Here is a 22,376-nt window from a genome sequence, read left to right as displayed (position 1 = left end):
TTAAATATATGAGTGGTCACAACCTATGGGGGGCATGATTTGAACATACTTGAATCTACACTAAATGAGTATGCTTCCATATTTATTTGACTCATCATGGCTTAAGAAGATTTTTAAAGATTATTTTGTCATAAGTTTTATCATCTATTGGGCCCCTCCCTACCCCCATGAGTCCTGATTTAAACAAACTTGAATCTATACTTTAAGAGAATGCTTCCATATAAATATGACAAATCATGGCTTTGCTGTTTTTGAGAAGATTTTTTAAATTTTCTCTATGTATTCCTATGTAAAACTTTGATAATCCATTATAGCCCCACCCTACCCCTGATTAAAACAAACTTGAATCTACACTACCTGAGGATTTTTCCACAAAAGATACTTAACATTTTTCACCATGTTAAGGTCACTACCTTTTTATAAAGGGGTGGGGGTAGAGGTGGCAAATTTTGTCAAGTCAGATTATTTATTTATTTATTTTTAGCATTCACAGGACAGAATATTTATTTCCAGTTGATCTAAGAATGATTATTTACTTTCTTTTCTTGTCCAAAATCAGAAAACCACTTAACCACATGCAAGAAGGGTGTGTGTGTGGGGGGGATATCACAGTGACAGTCATGGTCTGACAGGGTCATTGTTTTCCTTTATTTCTAGCAATGCCAGTGGATGAAGTTAATTTACTTAAAAATCAAGGTTAAAATATTTATTTCCTTAATCTATCAGTCCCCCCCCCCCCAATCAAATGATCGTCCCTATATGCTCTTAATCAGGCAGGTGGTTTTAATAAAGTACTAGTATGTGCTTAATCTCACATTTATGCACATGATCTATTTCTGACAGCTGTCTGAGGCAATTCGAACTACCTGTTTGTTCGGTAGCTCTAGCTTAATTACAATAAACTGACAGCTGATTCAAGAGACATTATCTGAATGATGCCAGTCATTTACATGTACATTAATGATTAGTCTTTACTTACCTCTTATAGCCTAGCTAACGTTGGACTTTCTGTCTTCCACTTTGTTTACATGATCGAACAGCGCACGTGGCCTTTTCACGTGACGATCTCCCTCGCATCGACGCTTGTTTTCCGTCACGCTTAAAATAATATTTCTCCACGCTTCAAATAATATTTCTCCACGCTCAAGATATTTCCTTCACGCTTCAAATAATGTGTGCAGTCACAATTATAATCGCGTCTCAACATAATTATTCTTTCAACAGGAGGACAGAGTTTTCGTTCCTGTCACTAGAAAAGAAGTTATCTTTCCTGTTGAAAAATAAAAATAATTGCGAACAAGGGCGCACATCATTATTATTGTTGCAAAGATTATAACGTCGACTTGGTACATTATAATTTTTAAGCGTGTACATTTTTATTTATTTTCAGTCAGTACATTATTGTTACAGGAGGTGAAGTCTTATAAGTTGTTGAGGCAAGATTAATTATAATCTTGGTGCAAAATAAAAATTATGTGTACGAATCGACTGACAAGATTATAATTTGGAGGTGTATAAAAATAATGTCTCCGTACTAACTGAAAAGATTATAATTGTAAAGTGAGAATAATTATTATAATGTAGGGGCAAAATAAAAATAATGAGTACACATGGACGGACAAGATTATAATTGTTGTAGGAAAATAATAATGTTAAAAAAAAAAAAAAAAAAAAAAAAAAAAAGCAGCAAGATTTTTTATTTTGGGATGAGATAATTATTTTTGGTATAATTATATAGGAAAAAATAATAATAATGTGGGGGTACCCTACGGCTTTCCATACCCAATAATAATATTAATAATTTTATCCTCTGATGTTTTACAACTATAATCTTGCCAACAACAATAATTATCTTGTACATTATTTTTATTTAGCACCAAGATTATATCATATTACGTTTACTTCAACGATTTATAAGAATGCATACTTGTAACAACTACTGATTGAAAAAAAAGCCACTTTCATAGAAATAAAAATGTATGCACATTAAAAAAAACACACCACGTTTGCAACAATAATAATGTGCGCCTTGTTCGAAAAAGATAACAATTTTGTTTTTTTAATTTTCCATCGGGAAAGATAACTTCTTTTCTAATGACAGGAACGAAAACTCTGTCCCTTGTTGCAACAATAATTATGTTGAAACGCTTGGAGACACGATTATTATTGTGACAGACTGTACACATTATTTGAAGCGTGAAGGAAATATTAACTTGAGCGTGGAGAAATATTATTTCTAGCGTGAGGGATACAAAGCGTCAATGTGAGAGAGATCCTTACATGTGGGTTCAGCTGAAGTGACAGTTCTCACTGTTCTGAAGTCTTCGACAACAAAAGTAACAACGCAGCTCTGTTAAGGCTGCATAAAGGAGGCCGGGCCTAATTTATACGGGAAATGTCTACTGTGACATCACACAAATATAGCAATTCCTCACAACAATAGAAAATGAAATAATTTGCGGTTTTAAACTGCATAAGTGAAAAACTACATCAAAACTTACCACTGCATTCATTTTTGTCGCTAGTTAAATCACACACAGCAAGATATAAACAAGTCACTGATCGCAATGCACTTGTCGACATGACGTCATCATGGTAAAATTTGACGCATTTTATGTGCAGTGAGAGGCGGATCAAGTAATTTTTCCACAATGAAAAACGCATTTTATTGCTGAACAAAATATTATTTGCAGTCTTAGGTAGACCATTAAGGTGTTCAATGTATAACGACCATTTTTTGTAACTATTAAATGAATGGTCCTATTTTTTTTAATCATGGTAGCATTTTGAAGGTGTTATCAAACAAAAATACTCTACCAAAGGAATTTACCAGATTTTGATTATTGTACAATTAATTATACCTTGAAGTTAACATTGAAGTCTATGGGCAGCTCATGTGTTATTAGGATATTGTAAAAAGTAATTTGAATTTCATGCAAATCTCGTGGTGAATATATGCATAAACTCTCTCTTTATTACAATATGAAATAAAATTAATCATTCACCATAGGTATTTTGAAAACATTAAAATTTTCTTCTTTTCATCAAGGGTAGATAACTCTTCAAAAAATTTTAAGGTGCAAAATGACTGACTTCTTACATGTTTCCTGTCATGTGAATTTAGCTCATTTCACTTTCATCGTTATTTAGCTATGCATTTTTAAGTAGTTTAAGATGATTCAAAATTGTTCAAAATACTTTCATTATACATTGGAAACCTTAGTACAAATCTGAAACCTTTGTTTAGTGCCATTATTAAAAAATTATAGAGAGAATGCATTGAATTAATTCTACCGTGTTTTTATGTACAGGGTGTGCATGTTTCACGCCGAGGTGCCTCGTTAAATCGCCTTTTCGCAAGGGCATACACTTAATAGATCTTGACCATTTTTTGAATGTGCATAACAGAAACATTCCTTAACTTGAAAAGTGCTGCTGCTTTCCTGAAATCGAAAGCATTACTTAATAAATAAATAAAATACATGATAAAGGTCACACATATTTCGACTAGGGCCAAATAACTTGAAATTTAAACCAATAAAATACCAATTCTATGTAAAGCAGCAGCACTTTTTATAAACTATAAGTTATATAGATATAATTTATTACTGAAATTTTTAATTCTAACTAGGGTATGCCCTTGCGATATTGAAATTTGTTTATGACCTACATACAGTACACATTACATGCATTTATCACGTGACTGTCAAATAACGTGACCAAACCAAATTCCGTACAAAGCGGGGTATACAATGTTATTTCAATTAAAATTAAAGTCATGTGATAATATAAGAGCTTTACAAAAAAAAAATCGGTTTAAAAAGGTATATATTTATGCACGTTTATATTCCGTTGATTTCTTCGTAGTTCGCCTTAACAGTCCTGCGAAAGCTAGGACACACACGGTAAGAAGTAAATACCACGCCAACAATGTTTAAAGCTTAAATGTTAAAGTACAGAACTTTCAAACTTAAATGTTAAGGTATAGAACTTTCAAACCTACTTAAATGTTAAAGTACAAAACTTTCAAACTTAAATGTTAAGGTATAGAACTTTCAAGCCTAACTTTAATCTGCAACGGCCCCGAGTTCGAATTTTCTCGTTAGGGATTGAGTCTAGAATAAAACATAAGTTGTGCTATATATGCATGCACACGCCAGGAGTATTAGAAATCGCATCATTAAATATGTAAGTTTTTTTACAGATGTTTTGATTGATTGATTGATATTAACCTTGGTATCAAGAAAACCATCGAAAAAGCCAAATTATGTCCATCTTACTGGTGGGGAATGACACAAGATGCCGAAGAATATGTACAAAAATGTGAAGAACGCAAAAATCCGCCACACAGGAAGCGTCATTTACTGAAGAAATACATTGTCGGAGGCCCATTTGAAAGAGTCGCAACTGATATTGCAGGACCTGTCCCAACGACAGACAGGAAAAATCGCTGTATTGTAGGAATTGGCGATTATTTCACTAAACTGACAGAGGCCTATCCTATGGAAAACATGCTCGCCGAAACTGTACCTGATATACACATTAGAGCTTGGATAAAACGCTATGGTTGTCCCGCCGAGATACATTCCGACCAGGGAAGACAATATGAGAGCGAATTGTTTACAGAAGTATGTCAACTTTTACAGATGAACAAAACTAGGACAACACCGCTTCATCCACGATCTGATGGTATGATAGAAAGAATGAATAAAACTATTCAAGACATGCTGTCCAAATTCATCAAAAAAACCCAGCGAGACTGGGATCTCCATTTAGACTACATCACCATGGCGTATAACACCACCCCGCATGAAAGTACTGGAGTTACGCCTCACAGAATGGTGTTTGGCAGAGAAATGAAATTACCGTTAGAAGTTTTGTCAGACAATGTCACAAAGAGAGAGCCATTTCGTACAGATTTTGCTGAAAATTTGAAAACCAATTTGTGTAAAGCACATGACCTTGCACGTAAATGCCTACAAAAGTCATCTGAAAGACAAAAACAACAATATGATCTAAATGTTAAAGAAGTAAATTATCAAGTTGGAGATTTAGTATGGCGAAATCATAAATTAAACGCTCCAGGAAGAAAACAGAAAATAAGTAGAAATTGGAATGGTCCGTGGATTACACCAAGAGACTAAGTAACATACTTTTTAAAATTCAACATAAAATTTTCCAGGCATAGTTGTACATGGAGATAATCTAAAACCATATAAAGGAGAAAAGAAAATTAATTGGTTTCGCCCGGAATCTGAGGGAAATGAAGTACCTGTAGAATTACCTCGCCTGGATATTTTCCAAAATAAGGTCGATTCAGAAATACCACCAGAAATAAGTTTTGAAAGAAACAGTCCTGCAAATAATGAAAACTTGTTGGATGATGCCGAAAAGCCAAAAAATCGCTCAGGGGGGTCCACATCGGGCACAGTCGCCGATTTAAGATCGGGCACAGACGCCGAATTAAGATCGGGCGCAGTAAACAATCGGGCTCATATTAAAAACTTCAAAACAAGAACGGGAAGAGCAGTACGAAAACAAAAGAAATTAGAAGACTACGTTAGGAATATCATGAACAAAGAAGGAACAGTACATTGTACTGAATGCGGAAAAGTTTTTGCAAACGCAAGAAACTTACGGAGGCATGAAAACCAGGCGACCGTTTCACTAACAAATCGTAGATCGTAAACGTACGATTACGTTTACGATTATTTTACGTGAACGCATACGAGTTTCACAAAACATGTCGTCGACGTAGCACTTACGATAAGCGAGTTACGACCAACTTATTGGAACTCTTCTGACTTAGGAGGTGTATTTGTTGAAGAGAAAGAAAAAGAAAGAACGAAAGAAAGGAAAAGATCATTACTAAGTAAAACAAAATCACCACAAATTTTTCTCAGTCTTCAGAAAAAAAAAATAAAATAAAAAAATAAATATTAAAAAATAAATAAATAAAAGGACAATTAATTAATGGAAATTCGTTTACTAAAACATGTATAACTATATTTATGATATAGATTAAATTAAATAAATGTTCCTTTTTAACCGGGATCAACTTATATATACATATCAATTATCTAAATTTATTCTTGCATTTTATGTCTTATAATTAACAAGTATAGTCCACGATGGTGTATAACGTTCCATTTTACTTCAAGCTAAAATTGCAAATTATGACACACTCGTATATCTAAACATTTGAAAACAAAGTTTATATCCGAATGTTTAGATGATCCTCGGCCTTGCTTCATGTTTCTGTTCAAAAACTTATTATTATAAAACTCGGTATGTTTATTTATTTTATTTTACTTTCATTATTTGATTTTTTTTAAAAATATTTTTATTTTTTTTAAATATTGCCGATACTCCCCATATGCAGGTTTGTCAAAGTATTTTTAAAAATGAATAATTTCTATCATGGACCTATATTATACTTTGTATATAGATCCCTGCCTATATCAATATGTATTATTTCGATATTTTTTCTGCTTCAACCACTTCTCAGAGAGCAACTGTCTTACTCACTATATTCTTTGGACTGTATATTCCGTACACAAATCTCTACTAAAGGTGTTATCGCACTATCTAGATCGCTCAATATCGCGCGATATCCCGTGCAAACCTCCACACTCGGAATGCATGTTATACCATGTGGCAAAATAAATTATTTTCACAAGTTCCAAGTTATGAACAGAAATATTAAATTCAAATCTGTTAATTGACATAACAGTCTATAGCATCCAACAAACGACCATCCGCGTCTTCTGTATATACGAGGGTTGTCCGATAAAATCGTGGACAAAACGTTTTTATCGAAAAATAATGGATGCACTAAGCTGAAATTTTCTGCAAATGTATATTTGTCATATTTAAGTGCATCGTATTTTTTTTTAAATAAAGACAAGAATAAAGATGTCATTATGATTGAATGTGCATAGTGTACGGTCCACGATGAAAAAAAAGAACAGCAGAGTTTCATTACAGAATACACGTGTAGTATTGTGAAATAAAAGTAGTAAATATATAAGCTCAAAAAAGAAATATTACATTTGCAATCTTTTTCATTGCAAGTAAGTTTTAGCGTGTATTTTAAGATCAGACTCAGTGTACACAATTAACTTGCAATGTTTGTTTGTATGTTGTTTAACGTCCCTCTCGAGAATTTTTCACTCATATGGAGACGCCACCACTTGCCGGTGGAGAGCTGCAAAGTTTGTCCTATCTCGGCACTTACGGCCATTGAGCAGTGGGGGATCTTTTTCGTGCCAGCACCTACTGCGACACGGGACCTCGGTTTATATGGTTTCATCCGAAGGACCGGTCTAAACGTCCCACAGTGGGATTCGAACCCGCGACGTAAGGATCAACTCCTTACTCCGCGACTCTAGAGCAGACGCTCTAACCATTGCGCCACGCGGGCGACTTCCTTGCAATGAAAGCAGACAGTAGAAAAGTAAAAGTGACAATCATTTGAAATATTGCTTATATTTCTGTTTTGTGTTGCTTTTTTTCATGAAATAACTTGCACGTAAGTATCTTAAGAGTGCCCCTTACTACTCGTAGACTTACGATCAACTTTAATCGTAACTCGCAAATCGTAACTCTTAGTGAAACGCACTTACGTGCTACGTTCACGTTTAGGTCTACGTTTACGATCTACGATCGGTTAGTGAAACGGTCGCCAGAGGCATAAAGAGGAAGTTAAGGTGAGGAGATGTCCTGTAGAAGGATGTGGCGTGTTCTCCTTCCGAATGGAATATCTCTCATCACACTTATAGAAATTTCATGGATTAAGTTCTGGCGAAGCGAAAGAAGTCGCAAGAACAGTTCCTGTAGAAGTTAAGAAGAGAACTGTAATAAATGGTGCTAAGAACAGAGAAAATCTTAAACAGAGAAGAGAAAGTAAAGAAATCAACAACAATAACAGCAACCATTCCGTGAAAGAAGAAAATATAACAACTCTAGAAGACATTTTAGAGATCGAAGTATATGAAAATGATCAAGAGACATTGGATTTCGATCTAGAATTTTTGGACCGGTACATTGAAGAAATGGACAGTCAAGATTCAGAAAATAGCAAAATACCACCACAGATGTCTGTTGAAGAAGAGCCATTGAATGAAGACATAACAACAGAACCAACAAATCTGCAACCCGATGAGACAAGAGATCTGACTGAAAGTCCGCAGCCAGACGAGACCAGAGATATGACAGAAACTGTTGAAACAATTACAATCAGTCTCGTAACAACAAGGAGAACTGTGAATGGCATAACTTCAGTCCGCAGACAACATAACATATCAACCTCTCTGCATTATACCTCAGACGAAATCGATTGAACAAATTTTTTCGATATCTTCAAAGTGAGATTACGGCACACGCTCGAGCTGATCATGAGAGGGAAGACCTGGATGCCGAATCTTTTGAGACATGAAGACCCAGTGTCCAAATGGAAAATATGTACACCAGTGTAAAAGAGTTGAACTTTTGATTTGATCTAGTGACATTTTCTTTGATATAATTTCATTTTCTTTGTTACTTGATTTTGTTTGGATTTTGTGTACAACATTTTTCTCTAGTCAATTTCGGATTGTTTTCATAAATCTACATGTGTTGTTAAATTTTTGTTTATTTTTGTAAACTTGTATGGTTGTATAAAGTGGTTTTTTCTTTATGTGTTTGAAATAAGAAGTGATATTATTACCTGTTTTTAGGTAATATTCTTGCCAAATATTTTTACTATATTTTTGTAACTCGATTTTACATATGATGCATGTTCATGTTTAAATATTGATGACAGTGGAAGTCATGTTTAAAAAGGAGGGACCAATGTAATGTTTTTGTTTTTAATATGTAAATACGTTATTGTTATAAATAAAAGATGAATTGAATTTTTGTCATATGAAAGGCCCTAACCGTGGAGCCTGATTAGTGCCCTAATCTTGGAGCCTAATTAGCGCCCTAATAATGGTGCCTAATAGATGTTCTAATTGTATTTGGTGTCTTGACACCTAACAATGGTGCAGCGGCCCTAATACTTGGAGCCTATTGCCCAAACGGGTGCCCTAATCATGGAGCCTAATGCCCTAACAGGTGCCCTAACTATGGAGCCTAATGCCCTAACAGGTGCCCTAACTATGGAGCCTAATGCCCTAACGGGTGCCCTAATGACGTTAGGTGTCAGACAGAGTATATATAAGGAGAGAGAGAGAGAGAGAGAGTGAAAAAACGGATAGCTTGTACTTGATATGTAAACTGCGATTGGATATTATTATACTCGTTGAAGCAAAACTCTGCTGTTGTTGTTTTTATTAGATCTATAAAGATCTATAGTTCCTAACTTAAACACAGGATCCACAATATTTTGTGACACAGGGACGTTGTGAATATAGTCACTTCTTAAGGACTGGTTCTTAGAGCTATTATCTGGATAAACCCCGAAAAACGTCACACAATCAATACTACCAAAATTGTAAAATTCATGGCCCCAGTCAGGGGTTCTCGTGCTAGGTAGGGGCTTTGTCAAAATGCATGACCTGACTAGTGATGCAGGGGTCCCAGGTTCGATTCCCGATCCAGCCAAACATTTACTCCTTTCTGTTACAGTTGCATAAATCTATGAAATGTCTTTTAAATTTTTAAGAGAGGACTGGTATAGCATACAACACGAGTAATATGTAGTAGATGTATATTTTAATAAATAATTTAATACATGATAAATAAATATAATTAATTTAAAATAGTTAAATAAATAAAATCTAAAGTCTTTCTATTACTAATAAAGTATTAAGTTATATCACCCATCCCTTTAGATCCACCTACACATTTCATACCTACACTCATTCATTGGTTGTACACTTGCATTCCATTGGTCAGAAAGTTTTACATTGTCCAGTGTGGATATTACTCAGATTTAAATTTCATAGTCATGTAGACACACAGAAGTTTTTCTGGTGAATTACTGAGTTTATTGAAATCTACAGTATTGTAACTATTATATTTCCTGACATTAAATTCCTGGACAGAGACAGAAATTGTATCATCATATTTGAAAGACCCATACAGTTTGTCAGATGGACTTGGTTCCATAAACCGGTATGCATTGCTATTTTGTTATTTTATTATATAAGAAAGATAACTCTTCACGATTGTGGAAAGTGATTTTAAAGATTAAGCTTGTAAGTTTCCCTTTACACATGTAGAGAGTATTAAATTCCATAGACAGCTGATAGAGTGAAATATTTATTTAGAACACTATTTGTATAATGATTCCTATGTATATCTACTATTATATTTTATTGTACCATTCTAATTTCAGAGCCAGTTATGTTGTGATATGATGAATAGATAATTTAAAAAAAAAGACTAAATGTTCTTCGACTTATTTCATCAAATTCATGCCGGGATTCCCATTACAAATATAAGGAACGAATTATTTTTTGGATGAAAGAAAATTAGACTATTAAAGCAATCAGGTATTATTCGGCATTTACAGATATAAATAGATGTGTGCTGATTTGAACTCGCAGAGAAGTTACCACTAGTTTGGATCTGCAGAATGCCAGAATTGTCATCTCTCCGGTTTCATTTATTTCACAGAATAAGAAGTACATTTCATATTTTTCAACGAATAATTGGGAAATCGTTACTTATTGATTTAAAAGAGTTTTTGAGGAAAATGATTGTAGAAGAAAATGTAACGAGTCGTTTACAGAAGTTGTTATGCCAGAAGGCTGCTAAAAACTTCGCGTTTCTTTTTTCCGTTATTTTTCAGTGGCCTAGAAGTTTAAAATCCCTATTTATTTCCTCAATGCAATGTGTCTTTCCAAAGCTTTTCTTTCTCTGCAATAATGTATAGGGGTGGGTATCGGCAAAAATTTCGTATCGTGATATATCACGATTTTTTCCCAAAAATATCACGATAAATCGTGATATTTTTACACAGAATTTTTACTATTATTTCAAATGAATTTCCATAATATTTCTTTAAAATATGCTATAAAACACACCTTTACTTTTTAAATTTTTATTTATTTAATATAAAGCATGTTTGGATGCAGTTCTTTAATTATTTTCGATTTTTTTTACACTTCCAGTAATTGCCATTCAACAGTTTCAACAAATAAATGAATAATTTCCGGAATTTATAGTTATGTACCAAATACCGGTATTTTAGTATACGTATCACGATACGTATCACGCAATAAAAAATCGCGATATTCCGGTATACCGATAAAATCGCACATCCCTAATAATGTAGCCTTCTCCGATTTTTTTTCTGTTTGGGGGGGGGGGGGGGGGGAGAGGGCTACAACTCCTTAGGATCTCAGTAATGGTGCAAGTGCGGGAGTGATTCACTACCGCACAGATTTCGGCTCATACTATAAGTAAGTGAGTATTTTATTAACGTATCTTACCTGAACTCATAAGATGTAGTTACGCAAGACATGAATTGACCCAAAAATATACAGAACAATCCGTATATCGGTTATTTTTCGTGTATGACAACATCACAACCTGAATTTATCCGCCATGTTTACTGACCTTGATCGATTTTCTTTTGGGACAACCAATAAGAATTCGGGAACTAGGGGAGCGGGTCTGTTTAGGATTTCCCTTATTATAAGCATAAATCATTGTTTATGAAAAAAATCACATGGAATGATTTAGTTCATCGATGTTTGGTGATAGCATACATCACAAACATCAACAACGACATTTACTTTATCACGTAATTCTAAATTTCAAACGCAACTTTCACTACATCAAACGTCATGGCTGCTAAGGAGAACAACTGGAAAACGCGCTGATTTATTTTACTTGGTTTTCGAGTATAAAGGGCTCTGATGTTTATAGTGAATAAAAATTCAGTATTATTGGAAGTAAGTTAAATGCAGAAACAATTTATTTTGCCTGCAGTCGCCCGTATCTAAAAAATATATCTGTACCATTAGAGAGATGCAGTGGAATTGTTGCCCTCTCCTGAAAACTTCAGATTTAAAATTTTCGGAGAGGGCTACATTATTGCAGCTAGGGATATTAAGACAAAAATGAGCCAACAGTGTCACTCAAACCTTGTGGTATGACTTTGATTTTGATGTGGACGGTATAGTGGAAACTTTAGAACGATTTTCAGATATTTCAGCTTCTTTCACGTATTTAGGAATTCTACCGAGAGAGAAATTTAGTCTTATTAAAGTCTATAACATTGTCAGGAAGCATTTGCTTCTGACCAGTTTTTCGAGGAGGGGGTTTGGATGTTTAAGATGGAGTGTGAGTACAAAAATGTTTGAAGGTGATGGTTTTGAATTTGATCTCGCTCTATTACCAAAACCTCAACGGACACATTTTACGCATGTGAATGAATCACTTCTTCAAATTTGCAATACTTTCCGAAATCATTTTTCGAAGTGTATTCAATCCTTGTCGCCAGCGGATGTATCTAGAGGTACATTTATGAAAAATTCAATTAAAAACATCCGAAAATAGGGAGTGTTACCAGACGACAGGATTCTTGTGTTACCTCTTTTAGATGAAGCGCTTCAAATAACGCCGCATAAAGAGGAATTTGAGGTAACAGTATTAGCTTTTCAATTTGGTCAACATAATACCTACGGATGAAATCATCGTGAAAGCATTTGATGTGAATAAAGCTACTATTTCTATTCATGCTGCTATAACCATTTCATCGAAGTTCTTTGATCAACACTTATTATGGTCCAAATTCGGACTACAAGAGATCGTCGGTAAGCGTGGAACATTTACCACAGCACTCACTTTGAGTTCCTGTGCAAACTTCCAGACAAACTTAGACGGAAGAATAATTGACATTACTTAAGAACTACGACAAATTTGTAAAATTCCTCATGTCTTAAATTTTGTTCAATTCTATGCGGACACTCCACATTTGAGTACATCGTATATTCATCCAACGTTTTGATGCATAGTTTCTACAGGTATTCTTCATAAGGAAATACTAAAAAGTTTAGACAAAACAAGATGTGTTTGTGAAACACTGATGCCCCCGTATGGCAGCTTATGGCGAAGGTTAAAGTTTCTTCAAATGCAAGTCAAAATCCAGGCCAAAAGATAAAAAATGTTGATACCCAAAGAAAGGTCTTGTCTCGAGGAATACACCTGTGAAATTTGAAAAACTTATATACAACTGTTCAAAAGTTATGGCGAAGGTTAAAGTTTTTTAAATAAAAGTCAAACGTCAAGGTCAAAGTGGTTGGTATCCAAAGGAAGATCTTGTCATAAGGATTACATATGTGAAGTATGAAAGCCCTAGCACCAACCATTCAAAAGTTATGGCCAAGGTTAAAGTTTTTCAAAAGTAGGTCAAGGTCAAAGGGTCAAAGTGGTTGGTATCCAAAGAAAGGTCTTGTCACAAGGATTACATATGTGAAGTATAAAAGCCCTAGCATCAACCATTCAAAAGTTATGGCCAAGGTTAAAGTTTTTCAAAAGTAGGTCAAAATCCTAGGTCAAGGTCAAAAGGTCAAAGTGGTGGTTGGTATCCAAAGGAAGGTCTTGTCGCAAGGATTACATATGTGGAGTATGAAAGCCCTAGCTCCAACCATTCAAAAGTTATGGCCAAGGTTAAAGTTTTTCAAAAGTAGGTCAAACTCCTAGGTCAGGGTCAAAGGGTCAAAGTGGTTGATATCCAGAGGAAGGTCTTGTCACAAGGAATACACATGTGAAGTTTGAAACCCTAAGCACCAACTGTTCAAAAGTTATGGCCAAGGCTAAAGTTTTTCAAAAGTATGTCAAACTCCAAGGTCAAGGTCAAAAGGTCAAAGTTGTTGGTATCCAAAGGAAGGCCTTGTCACAAAGAATACACATGTGAAGTTTGAAACCCCAAGCACCAACTGTTCAGAAGTTATAGCTAAGGTTAAAGTCTCATAAAATTTTGCAAAAGTGGGTCAAACTCCAAGGTCAAGGTCAAATATGATTGTACCAAAAGAAAGGTCTTGTCACAAGGAATACACATGTGAAATATGAAAGTCATAGCTCCAACCAATCAAAAGTTTTGGGCAAGGTTAAAGTTGACAACAGACAGACAGACAAACGGACAAACAGACAGACAGGACAAAAACAATATACCCCCGGGATCTTTCGATCCGGGGGCATAAAAAAGCAAAGAGTACTTAGATATATGTGAAGAAAACTGCCTTAAACTGGTCAAGGTCAACGCTAGGGTTGATATTGTTGCCTTGCAACAGAACAGTTCAAAAACCAGTATAGCAAAGGACTTAATCGATTGTTTTGAGCTACAAAATCTAATTGCGAAGTACCCACTGTTGGTGCCATTTTCGAACAAAACATCATCACCCGATCCTCAACTGACTTTTTCAACTTTTTTATGCAGTATACCAAAGCATATTCATCAGACATTATTCACTTTATTCGAAGAGAAATAACACAAAGGTGGATTTTTTGATGTTTGGAAAGCATATCAATACGAAGTTGCCAGTGAAAAATTCTGGAGAGGAAAACCAAATTCAGTACTTGACAATATTTTTGCGACAAATCTTGGACCGGGGGGATCCTCTCCTGACAGATCACTTACTTGGGAAAATGGATTCCTATGTCTTGAAAATAGTGTTTGTATGTTGTTTAACGTCCCTCTCGAGAATTTTTCACTCATACGGAGACGCCACCACTTGCCGGTGGAGAGCTGCAAATTTTGTCCTATACTCGGCACTTACGGCCATTGAGCATTGAGGGATCTTTTTCGTGCCAGCACTTATGCGACACGGGACCTCGTTTTATACGGTCTCATCCGAAGGACCGGTCTCCACGTCCCACAGTGGGATTCGAACCGGCGACGTAAGGATCAACTCCTTACTTCGCGACTATAGAGCAGAGCTCTAACCACTGCGCCACGCGGGCGACTTGAAAATAGTGAAGTAAGTGCACTAAACAATAGAAGTACCCCTCCGCTGAAGTTTATTGATTGATTGTATGTTGTTTTACGTCCCATTCGAGAATTTTTCACTCATATAGAGACGTCACCATATACCGATGAAGGGGTTCAAATTTTGACCTTTACTCGGCACTCAGGGCCATTGAGCAGCGAGGGATCTTTATCGTGCCAACGCCTGCCGAGACACGGGGCCTCGGTTTTTAAGGTCTCATCCGAAGGACCCGCAACTTTCACTTCAAAGTGCCGAGCGCATTGCGAAGGAACAGTTGCTACCCATTTTTTATCGACTTAGGTCAGTCGCGGCCGAGATACGAACTCACGACCTCCCGATCACGGAGTGAGCGCTCTACCGCTGAAGTTTATAAAACTATCCAAAATAGAAGAAGATAGAATTCGACGTATATTCAATTTTTCTGACGTTTTGAAAAGTGGCGATGTAGTAATTGGCAAAAGAGCTGTCTTAATCTTAATTCAAGACATTATGGCTGATCCATACAGAACTGCAAACTGTGGTCACTCTCTTTTAGCAAACATGAGAGGTAAAACTTTCCCAGAAGGAGGGAGATTTTCTTGATCCATCTCCTTGTTGGACTTATGCAACAAACTTTGCAACAAATTACAATATAAGCACCCATATGTATTTAAGCGGGTCTTAGAATTGATAGAAGAAGAGGGAAGAAATACTACAGATATTTTGATAAAGGGATTTCAAAGTTTAGATATTACATACTTCCCTGATCTATCATTTTATGACAGGAATAGAAATCCTAAAATAGCTTGGAGAGGAAATCGGTATTTGAAAATTCGATATGAACAATCTGGCCAAATTTCTACTGAAAAAAGCATAGAAGTCACCAGTCTTGTTATCCATTCTCTAGAATCAGAAGGATTAGTTCATTCTTCAAAATTCCGAAACATTGCAAAGTACAATAATTTTTCCTTTCCATGGATTTCAGGGGTTCTTTGCAATTTAATGGAAGAACGTATCGACATTCAGTTGTTGACAGAAATTTGTACATATGTGTCATGCATAAGTTTGATGCAAAATAACTGGTATGTTTCCTACGAAAATTTCCAAAAACATCATTTGAAGATCCACAAGAAACTCCCTAATTTAACAAATACCCTTCAGAATCATGACATTCTTCGTATAGTGATGAAGTTGCATGATAATCTTCCGTATTTAATATCTAAGCCTGAAGTAATTTATGAGAGATCTGAAAAGCTTAATGATGACTCTGAGATTGAAGACAGTTCAGGAGAGGTCGAAGATTTGAACCCTAACCCTGACGATTTACCAGTTAATGAAATTCAGAGAGAAAGTATTCTAAAGGTACCAAGATACATTGTACAGCTGGATTTCGAGGCCGCTGGCAATCAATGGAACTTGAAATTTTACATGTTGTTAAACTAACAAAACCGAAGTCTCTCAACGCTGCTTACAACTTCTACTTGAAACTGTGCGATGAAAGAAATGTTGTGGACAGAAGCTTCTGGTCTTTTAAGCACAAATTCAAAAACATACCCATCTTCGCTAGCCAAGGGTTTCTGATACGCTACTCTCCTCATAAACCCTTGGCATACGGTGCTGTTAAAAGACGGGATGGTTTACGTCATGTGATCTCTCAGCCTTCTCACGACATTAGCCAATGAAAAACATCGTACTTTAGCGTCACTGTTTATAGTAATGGCACCCTCCATAGACATTGAAGTTTTGAAAGAACGATTCAATATCCAGCAGCTGAAGCGCATTCAACGTGTAGTAATTAGTGCAATATTAAATGGAACGGATTTATTCGTCGGTTGTAAGACTGGTAGTGAAATCCCTGATCTATGAGTGCATGCCTCTGTTGATGCCAGACTCGAGTGTGCTTGTTATTGCACCATTACATTCTATCATGAAAGAACAAACAGAAAGACTGCAAAAGTTGGGTTTTTCAGCAATTTGTGTCGTTGACAAGTACTTAAATGACCCAAAACTTACGAAAATGGATTGTGATTTTATATTTGGAAGTCCAGAAGCGCTCTTGGGAGATGAAAGATGGCGTGAGAGGTTGCAGACTCCAGAGTACCAGAGAAAAATAAAATTAATTGTGGTGGATGAAGCGCATACAATCGTGCAATGGTAAGTCAGTTTCTTTGAAAATTAAAATCAGTTTATCTATTTTAGTAATAATATTTTTTATATTATCCACTGTCAACAAATTTCAAAGGGACAATGTTTAAGGTGTGTGTGTGTGTGGGGGGGGGGGGGGGTATTTTAAATAAAATATATCTTGTCTTATTTAAATTGTTGTATTCAGTGTGAATAAATCCAAATTATTAATGTTCAAATTTTCAAGGGGATTGGCAGAAAAGATGAAGAACCTTTTCGGGAATGGTTTTCCCGAATAGGTGAATTGAGGTCACTTTGTCCTAAAATACCCATGGCTGCATTGACTGCAACATCATCAGCTTCTCAGAGAAGGATGATTTTAAATAAACGTTGCTTTAGTAAGCATTCTGAAGTGATTGCAGAATCCCCTGACAGAGAAAACATTAAAATAACATCAGTTCAGGTGCCTAATAATGAAGATTTACACACAACATTTGGTTGGCTAATTGATGGGTTAAAGGCAAAGAAAGAATCATTCCCAAGACATGTGATTTTTTTGTGAGACAATTCTTACAGTCTCAAAGATATATTGCACTTTTGTTGATGCGCTAGGAAATAATTGTAAATACTTTAATATGTTTCATAGCAAAACGAAACTTAAAGGAAGAAATCCGAAAAGACATGATGCAGGATGGCTTTATCCGTATCCTAATCTGCACAAATTCTGCAGGAATGGAAGTCAACTATTCCTATTTAGAAAACATTGTTCATTATGGATTGCCACATGAAATGGACACCTTCGTGCAACAGATGGGTAGAGCAGGGCGAACCGGGGAACTGTCCAATGAACTGATTCTTCTCAAACTGCATAAAGGGATGTTAAAAAAAGTGGATACAGATCTTGTTCAGCTGGCAAAAGACACTCAGTGCCGACGCAAAGTACTGTGTTATTCATACCATTGCAACAAGGAGGACATAAACCCTTTACATAACTGCTGTGACGTTTGTGAAAAGGAATGTAAATGTGGTGTCGAGTACTGCCCAGCAACACATCCAGCGTGTATGGAAAGGGAGGGCTATTGTCCCAGCATGGAACGTTCAGTATCAGACTCAGACCGTGTTCTTTTAAGAGATAATTTGATGGCATTGAAGTTTTCTTTATCCATTTCAAACACTTTGCTTTCATCTGAACTGATGCATGCTCTAACAGACAATGTGATTGAAGAAATTGTTGCAAAATCTGACAACCTTTTTTCTCCACATGACATTATGGCTACTATGCCCATTTGGTCCTATGAATTTTCAGAGAAAATATGTACTATTTTGAGTGAAGTGTTTGGAGATATTGAGATGTATGAATGTGATGACAGTGATGATTCCAATCTTGATTTATGAAGAACAATTGTCATGATTGTAATGTATAAACTGCAACTAAGCAGCTTGAACAGTGGCCATTATTAAAGAAATGCAAAATGGGCAGTGCTGTTTTCTTTGATTAACTGAAAATCTTGTTGGCCACGAAACACATTACTTTAATCTGTTATAGAAAAAAAAAACGTGTTAATCCACCACCACTCCCTTGAGGTACCAGTATAATTTTTTTGACATTTGACTTTGATTATTTTACTTGAAAGTTCTACCTCATGTACTTTTTTCAATCATATGAGTATACAGAAATATTATTTTTCCTGGTATTAAAGACAGTCATTGAATTATTTTTATGTCTTTTTTCATTTCATACTACGTATTTATAATTACAGTCAAACTTCATTATCTTGAACTTGATGAGAATGAGAAAATCTTGGCCCTAAAACTTTGAGGCATCCAAGGTTAGAATTACAATATGTATTGAGGGTAAAACACTGAAGAAAACAAACTAGAGCTTCCAAATCAATTTGACATATCCTTGTTGTAGATACCTGTGTTCAAGATACCAAAGTTCAGCTGTATTTCATAATCATTAGTATAGTACATCATTGCAATCCAAAAAATTACACAAACAAATACTTTTCAGTTAAAATATGCTTTAATTAGTTGAATTCAAACTGTTTTTTGTTATATAATCAATGATGCATACAGTACTGAATTAACTTGATAATATATTTACTTTACTCTCTAATGAAGGAAGTCCCCATAAGTCAAAATTTCAGTCATTCATGAAATAAATACTTGAAAATAGTATTGACAACATGAAAGGAAAATGTTTAAAAACTGTTTGTATGATTTCCAATTTCTGATTTCTGTATTTAAAAATTTAAGACATCAAGTTCCTAAAGATCACATGAAAGTGTAATATAGTCCATGAAAATTCACTTTGGCCTAGCTAAAGTATACAAAATGATTTGTTAAAGTGGTTTATTGACATTATTTAAGAACGAAATCCTGAATTTAACATTTTTAAACACAATCTCACAAATTTTAAATAAGTTTAATTTTAGCTCTTTGTTTCTGAGCACTTATCCACTTGTGGAATGTCGTCGGATCAACCCTTTGAAATGGATCTACAAAGTTTGTGAAAACTCCTTCACGACCTAATATAGTTTTCATGAGCTGCCCTTTTTCTATCTCCTGTATGATCAAAGAGATGTTTGTCACTTTACTGACGGGTGGCCTTGAAGTTCCAAAATGTGATCCACATTGTTGGATAATGTTTTGTTTAATGTCATCTTGTACTTGGCTTGAAAGTGCAATAACTCTAGCACTGTCATATGTCACATTAGCACCTTAAGATCTTAACTTCTGCTTTATGGCATTAACATTCATCTCCACAAGTAAATCATTTGGCACATTTCTACCAATTCCTCCACTGGTGTTTGAACAACAATTCCATTTATACTCGAAGGCTTGACGAGGTGAAAGCAGTGCATGTTCGTACGCAAGAAATCTCCAAAGCCATAATCTATATTTTGTATGGTGAAATGCATCTGCAAGTAGCATTTCAAACTGCGCGTTACGGAATATTCGATTACCGTCTGCCATCTGATAGGCATCATATGTGTCACGGAGTATCAATGAACATTTCATGAATGAAGCTCTGGCTTCTGCAAAACCATCCTTGGTACAAGTAGTGGTTTCGCCTTTCTGAGGGAAAGTCCAGTTGTGGACACTTTGCAAATGCCTCTTGAACACGTGTACACTTTCTCTGCTGCACTGTAGCATGCCTGTAGCTGGGCGCTTTGGTTGTCCATTTCTTCCATTTCATTTGTTTCCAAGAAACAAGTACCTAAGAAAATTAGTAATAAATTTTACCTTTTGATAACCAAAGCTCTGCAAGCCAAAAGAAAAACTTTTGAATTGGGAAATTGCACATTTTTTGACAAAATTTTAGAATTTAAGCATTCAAAGATCAGGTCATTTACCTTTAAAAAAAAAAACTGCAGATTTTCATATTTTATACATGTATTATAAATTAAAACAAGCTTACAAGGACAGGATAACAGCAATGGTGAAAAGTACAATGGAATACAAATTGCATTATGGGTATGACTCACCCATCATTAAGTGTGTAGTTTTTCACTTTGTCCAATTCATTGGCCTTAGTATCTGTGATTACGTAGCTCATAGTTTTAGTTTGTTACCTTTCTTGATGAAAACTTCCAGAACTTGTCTTCCAGTGGACTGTAGCCATCTGAACTTTTCTTCACTTGACCAGGTTGATAAGAGAGGGGGAGGCTTATTCTGCGTTGGGAGACACTCCAATTTTTCCATTCCAAAGTAGTCCATGAATGCACTGCAGATGTAGCCATCTAAGACATCCTCAATAAATGCAAAGTGTGCCCTGTGAAAATTAAACATGATGCATCTTGAATACTAAGTTAGTTGTTGCTGTCACAAGTCATTCCACAGCTGCAACTGATGAGTACAAGTGCTAAAAATAAATTCCTGAACAAATGAAGCCAATACATAAAGATAAATGTTGAAAAACTAAAGATAATACATTTGTCTTACAATTTCCATTTGCAAATGCACGTGTGCATATAGGTATTAGCTAATGGACAAGTATCCTCTATTTTTCACCAGAGCAAAGGAGAAAAATTAAGAGATTGGCTTGATTTTGATATTGAGCATTAAAAATACCTGAATTTCTCTGTGACTGTGTCATGACCATGAACAACATCTCTTCTGTTCACAATATTACGGAGCTGGAACAAAGATCCCAGGTCTCTTGCCGACTGGCACTTGTAAAAAGTTTTGTAGATTCCCTTAAACGAAAATACACAGTTTTGATAAAGAGATTTTACATGCATTTCTCAATGTTCATCTGAGAGAATTTTAAAGTTTTGTTTGAGTGAATAATAGGGCTACATTTGTTCTAGATGAGCATTAACACATGAAAAGTACATAATTTGATTACAGAGAAAGGGAAAAATCTTTTATAAGAATAGCATATAAAAGCATATTTTTTTATTAGTAAAAAAATATGTTAAAATCAAATAAACAACTGATAACTTCAAATAAAAATAAACAAGATGTCCTTGATATTCAAGCTCAACTGATCATAATAAATATTTTTTACAGATTTATTCTTCTTAAAGAATAAATGTCAAATCAATCAAATGTAGCTTTGACATTCAATTAAAAAACAAGAGGACCAAGGGCCTTAACGGTCACCTTAGTATAATACAACAATTTAGAGGATCCATAGAGTATAAAATGAACTGAAAGGTGAAGCTTTGTTGCCCAAAAGCAAGAAAAATAGAGTGATCAGAATCCAAAAAATAATTAGTCTAGCATTCATTAAGAGTTCATAAATTAGGTTCTAATCTGTTCCCCATTTAACACTATCACCATACAGTAAATTAAGAAACTATCACTGCTTCTGTACTATCTTAATTCCTTGTTGAAATCTCTTACATTGGCCTCTCTTGATCTTTGATGAACACTTAATAAGACAAGTTATTTTTGTCTCATTTTTATTTATCTATTACTTACAAGTCTACCTGATCATTAAAACTATGAAAGTACTTTTTGTATTATACAATAAAAATTCTTGCATAATTCTCTTATTCAATTAACCTTTCAAGTACATTATTTACAGTGATTAATTATCAAAAGTAAATGGCAAAGGGGAATAACTCCTCTCAGTAGATTACAAATTAAAAGTGCCCTAGCTAGGACCAGAACACTTGACTAAATGGTCCAGATGTTGAAATATCTGGTAAAAATACCCTTCCTTATTAAAACTTTTACTCTTTTTGCCTCTGATATGCCCAGGTGCAGAGAAGATTTTAAAAGAAATAATGCATTTTTACTACAGATTCACTATATTATCAATAGAGCCCCCCCTCCCCATCGAGAAACACCTGGGAGCCTCTCACCCTGGGACCAGAAGTTTGCACATCATAAGTA

The 22,376-nt window shown here is 35.1% G+C and overlaps 2 pseudogenes; one reads left to right on the top strand and one right to left on the bottom strand.

The window, feature by feature from the left end:
- The first annotated feature begins 16,572 nt into the window (after positions 1 to 16,572).
- LOC133199790 (ATP-dependent DNA helicase RecQ-like) lies at positions 16,573 to 18,422 on the top strand (annotated as a pseudogene).
- Positions 18,423 to 19,445: 1,023 nt separating this feature from the next.
- Positions 19,446 to 21,177, bottom strand: LOC133200062 (uncharacterized; annotated as a pseudogene).
- Positions 21,178 to 22,376: the final 1,199 nt, after the last annotated feature.

Source organism: Saccostrea echinata, unplaced genomic scaffold (genome assembly GCF_033153115.1).
Source record: "Saccostrea echinata isolate AGI-Se365-2 ecotype Australia unplaced genomic scaffold, CSIRO_AGI_Sech_v1 ptg000036l, whole genome shotgun sequence".
In the NCBI taxonomy this organism is placed as follows: domain Eukaryota; kingdom Metazoa; phylum Mollusca; class Bivalvia; order Ostreida; family Ostreidae; genus Saccostrea; species Saccostrea echinata.
Note: the sequence above shows the minus strand (reverse complement) of the source record. Positions and strands in the feature narration are given on the sequence as shown.